We start from the raw sequence: 6,000 nt of genomic DNA, 5'->3' as shown, positions 1-6,000 counted from the left end.
TACCAACTGCAAATCCCCAATCACTTGGACGTTCTTGGCTTGCAAATATTTGAGTACCTCCAAGGTAATCACCATTGCTTCATATTCAGCTTGGTTATTGGTACATGGGAAATACAAATTAAAATATATAGTTGTTTTCACTCCGGTTGGGGATATGATCACTACTCCTGCACCTGCAGCTCCTTCCGTGCTGGATCCATAAAATTTCAATATCCATGGTTGTTCTTCGATCCCATACACCGGAATTTCCACTTCTTCCTATATTGACTCGTCAGAACCTGGATGATGAGCTAAAAAATCTGCAATGGCTTGTCCTTTCATGGACTTTTGAGGATAATAAACCAATGTGAACTCTGTTAGAGCTAGTGACCATTTACCAATTCTTCCTGATAATACAGGTCTACTAAGCATGTACTGAATTAAATCAGTTTTTGACACAACAAATACAGTTGACTGAATTAAATAGTTTCTTAATTTGGTACATGCATAAAACAAAGTCAAACACAATTTTTCAATAGCAGAATATTTACATTTCACCTCATGAAGTGAACGACTCAAGTAATATATAGACTGCTCCTTGTTTTTCTTCATTATTTTGGGCTAGTAAACACCCTATTGATTCTGGAGCGGCTGCAATATATAATTTCAAAGGAACCCATACCTTGGAGGCATCAATATTGGCGGTTTAGACAAATATTATTTTATCCTTTCAAAGGCTTCTTGATGGTGAAATTCCCATATAAATTTGTTTGTCTCTTTGAGCTTCAACAACTGAGAGAATTCTTTAGTTTTTCTGCCAAATTAGAAATGAACCTTCTCAAGTAATTTACCTGACCAAGAAACCTTTGGAGTTCTTTTTTTACTTTTAGGCGGCTTGGCCTCCAAGATGACTTTAGATTTGTTCTGATCTACCTCAACACCTCGCTGGTGCACCAAAAAACCCAAGAAGTTCCCCGCTTTAACTCCAAATGCACACTTCAATGGATTCAATTTTAGATCATGTTTCCTCATCCGTTCAAAACTCTTTTTCAAATGTTCCACATGATCCTCTGCTTTTTTCGATTTCACCACGATATCATCAATGTATACTTCGATAAAGTGGTTAATCATATCATGAAAGATTGCATTCATTGCTCTTTGGTAGGTTGCACCAGCGTTCTTTAATTCAAATGGCATCACAAGCCATTCAAAAGTACTGATAGCACCTGGACATCTGAAGGCAGTTTTTTCTGTGTCCCCTTCATCGATCTTTATTTGGTTGTACCCGGAGTATCCATCCATGAATGATAATAGTTCATTGTTGGCCACCGAATCCCCAAGCATGTCAGCTATCGGAATCACATAGACGTCCTTTAGAGTAGCCCGATTGAGATCCATAAAATCAATACAAACTCTCAGCTTTTCATTCTTATTTATCACAGGAACCACATTTGAGAGCCACTCTGCATATATGATTGGCCTGATGAACCCTGCTTTCACCAATTTTTCTATTTCTTCTTTTACCTTTGCTTCTACTTCTTTGGACATTTCCTCGCTGGTTGTTTATGTGGCTTGAAATCATCTTTGATAGGAAGACGATGTTATACCAAATGTTGTTCCAACCCAGGAATGTCCTCATAACTCCAAGCAAAACAATCTTTGAATTCTGCCAGCAGCTCCTTCAACTTGAATTTTAATTCATCATTTAGCAAGGAACTAATATACACAAGCTTTAGATTATCAAATTCTCCCAAGTTCACTTCCTCTAAAGGAACTTGAACTTGAGGTTGGTGATCCTCTAACTGTGACGGTGCAAATCCAAGGTCTTCCAGTTATAATTATTCAGAAGATTCCAGTTTCCTCCTCATAAATGATCTAAGAACAATTTACTTCCCATAGTAGGATTTCTCGTATAAAATTCAATTGTCTGCTGCACCTGTGCTTTCTTGATAGAGGCTGTAGCTACCTCTAATTCCACTTGGTAGAACTCAATCATCAATACCTTCAATGAGTGGTTGGATCATCGGCCTGGGCGGCGCAATGACAGTAGTCTTAAGGATTCTGTCAAACATTTCATTGTTTTCTAATGTCTCCATATACACAGATTTAGGTTGTCCACTTTTGTTCTGCCCATAGAACTTAATCGGTCCAAAATCATCATTGTAATATCTGGACTCAACCACGTTGGAATTTATTTGGAAATATTGAGAATCTTCATGTACGATCTCCACATCATCTCATATCCAGAACATCAGGAACTGGTGCATTGATGATGTTGTGCAATGATTTGCATGTATCCAATTTCGGCTTAACAAAGCCTAAAAATTGGCATAAGAGTTCACCACAAAGAATGCTGAAATGGAAGTTTTGCTCCCCACCAATACCTCTGCATGGAACACTCCAATAGTCTTAGTAGCTTCCCCAGTGAATGTTGTTACAGAAACCTCTGTTGGAATTTGTAGTAGCCCGGTTCCATTTTACAAGATTTAGTGATTTTAAACATGTTAGAAAGTGACATATAATTTTAAAAGTGTCAAAAAATGTTTAAGGAGTCCTTATTTGGTGAAAATAAGTGAAAAATCAGATCTGAAACGTCCAAAAATGATAGGAAAGGTCCCGGGGGTCTCAGACAGTCCAAAATTAGCCAAACGAGAACGTTGCATCCGAAGCAGAACGTTGCGTCCGATACAGAAGGGACGCAACGAACCACCAACGAATGCAACGTTCCCGGTCAGGAACAGATGTTCGATTTGCATGAAATTGGATCGACATGTGGCAGGACAGGTGGAGAACGGACGCAACGTTCCTAGAACGGACGCAACGTTCTCCGCCTATAAATAGAGGTTCCGAGAGCCATATTTCCACACCAAAATCATCTCTTCTCTCTCGGTTTCTGCTTAGTTTTAGGAGTTTTGGGGTGTTTCCAGCCTTCCTAGGCTTGGTCCGGAGGTTGGCCAGGTGTTCCGGGGTTGCGGCGGAGTGGTGCCCAAGTTCTAGGGTAGTCGTCATCAGCGGGCTGACAACGGACGCATGTATAGCTTTGACTCCTTATAGTAAATAGGGAGTATGCTATAGCATAGTTAAGGCTTTTAGAATAAGATTATAATGCATAAGTATTTTGCATTGTAGTGCAGACTATAGGCTTGGACTTTAGAGCTGGTCTAGCTTGCCTAGTGTATAAAGTACGAAAGTATTATTCGAGATATCCAGATTGAGTATGCATGTATTATGTGTTTGCATGGATTATGTGATTGCATGTTTTATATGTCTTTATATATAGCATGTCACGACTGTATGTTGCATACATGAGCATATTGAGCTTTTACCTTAGAGGTATCTTGTAGTAGGGTGCTCACCCTACGAGTTTGTGGATAGTTGGATACGCAAGTCTTGTATCAGGCTACCTTTATGGTTGGACACATGTACTAGTATCAGGTCACCATTTATCCACTGGATATATGAGCCACCTCCTGAGGCGACGGCGCAGCGTGCTATATATCCTGGGCCCGGTCTATGAGCTTGTTTCTTGACCTGAGAGTCTTGGTACCCAGTTCACTAGCATACATGCACACATAACACCGTATACTCATACTATCGTACTGAGCTTATCATGCTCACGTTCCGTACTTTGTTGTATCTGGACACCCTATTCCATGGGGCAGGTATGCGGCTGGATGAGGCGGGTGGTTCCAGGAGAGCTTAGGCGATGGAGGACCAGCAAGGTTATTGTCTAGACTTTTGTTTCTGATGTATTTGGGTTAATACACTGGTTTATTTGATATGGTTGTAAACTATATTTTAATTTTTGTTTAAGATTTCCGTTGTTATTTCTGATGATTTATTTTGATTAAATTAAATGCATGCTTAAGCTTCTGATTAGTAGGTGATCACGGTGTGGGTCACTACAAAATTAGATTAGTTTCTTCTTTCCCAAGGTTCCTGAATACCCTTAGTGGTAGAATGTTCACTGTAGAACCATTATCAATCAGCACCCTTGAGATCGGTTGACCATTCACATGCGCCTTGATACATAAGGTCCTGATATGCTTGGTCATCTCAATAGCAGGTTTTTCGATGATCACTCTCTTCGGTTTATGTGGTTCCTCTTGTATAGTCACCCCACTGCATGATTCCCTAGAGGCGTCTTCCTTACCATCTCCTTGCATTGGTTCCACAGAACTGGCAGGCTCCTCTTTAGACTTGAACATATCAGGCAAGATCACAAATCCAGTGGCACAATCCACCGATATGGTGAACTCCTACTTGAAAACTAATTTGTTTCTTGGTACTTGGTTCTTCTTCGGACAACGGGTCATCATCCTCAAACTCCTTATCCTCAGTTTCCTTCCTACCAAATTTACTTTTGTTTGGCAATAAAGGTTCTTCCTTGGCTCTGCATGCCATTGTTTTTTCCCTCAGAAGTTTTTTTTTTTGGGTTCTTGTGAGTGGCAAAGGAAATATCTTGTGACGCAGCAATTGCCACTGTCCATCAGGTTGCACATTTGGTGGAATCACAAATCTAGGTTTATCTCTTCATGGGATTTGAATTTTCTGATCGTGGTTCATCTGCCTGGAAAGTGACCTGTTGGTTTGGGAAAATATTTTTTCTTGTCGGGGAACCATTTTATTGCCCCCCTGAGCATGTTTGTTTGGGGATGTCGAAAGAGTTCCTTGTCCCATAGGTCATGGTTCTTTCAACATATTTATGGATCCTGTCTTTACTTCCATATCGAGTGAACCTGTCTCTGTAGTTTTCTTCTTTGATGTCAAATATCATATCCTTAGGAACCCAACATCGCTTTACTGGTCTCCTCGCATTCATTTCTTTGTATCGTCGATACTCCCTTCTTTGATTAATGATGCTCCTTAAATCTGAAGTACTAACATTCACTTGTGCCACAGGAGGAAAAGGATCCTCGTCTATCAACATGGTGTCTTTCTTGTCAGTGAACTTCAATACTCCCTTGGTGATTCTTTCTTGGATGATGTTCCTGAAAGCCCAACAAGCATTGATAGAGTGATTAACAGAATTATGATACTTACAGTATTCTTTTCCTTTCAATTCTTCTTTCTTCGGGATATGATGATCCGCTGGAAATGTGACAAACTTCTCCTTGACAAGAAAGTCGAAAATCTCTTCTGCTTTTGACACATCAAATGTGTATTGAATGGTACTCTGTCCTTGCATCACTGATGAACCTGACTTCGTTGGTTCTCCCACCTTGCGCTTCAAAGATGGGCATACAAAGGAACCCGATTTACCAACATCTTCCAATGCAACATCCTCCATATCCTGATAATAAGACCCAACAGTGGTTTTCTTTCTACGTGATTCTTCTTGTTAGAGTTCCTCATATTCGGCCACCGTCGCGGCCATCTCATAGAAATCACGGAACTCAGTTCCCTGGAATTTTTTCCTCAACTCGAAGTCTAAACCTCTTTGAGCCAATTTGACAAATTCAGGTTCTGGAAGGAACACTTTACATCGGCTCTTTCATTTCTTAAAACGTTCGATGAAAAACCATGCCGTTTCCCCGTATTTCTGAGTTAATCTAGACAAGTCAACAATAATAGTCTCCGGTTCAGTTCAGGAAAATTGATTGTGGAACAAATTTTCCAGTTCATTCCAAGTGAAAATAGAGTTCCTTGGCAGCTGAGTGTACCAAGTAAAAGTTGTTCCAGTAAGAGTATTTGGGAACAATCTCATCTTGAAGAATGGAAAATTTTCGTAATTGGCCAATGTGCCACACCGAATAGTGAACCTTGCTACATGCTTTGTAGATGATTGGTCATCATCACCTGGGAACAATGTAAATTCAGGTACCTTGAAACCCTTGGGATAAGGATTATTAATGTCAATGATTTCTGGATAGGGCTTGTGGAACTCTGGCCTGGTCATTGGCCTAATCTCTGGTCCATATAAATCATGTACCATTTCTCTCAATATTTTCTGATCCACTGGTGCTGGTCCAGTTAAGGGATGATGATAAGTGGTTGCCCCTGAGTGTTCAGCATAGGATA

The sequence above is a fragment of the Henckelia pumila genome, chromosome 3, assembly GCF_033568475.1.
Source record: "Henckelia pumila isolate YLH828 chromosome 3, ASM3356847v2, whole genome shotgun sequence".
NCBI lineage: Eukaryota > Viridiplantae > Streptophyta > Magnoliopsida > Lamiales > Gesneriaceae > Henckelia > Henckelia pumila.
The sequence above is the reverse complement of the archived record's forward strand: the minus strand, read 5'-3'. Positions refer to the sequence as shown.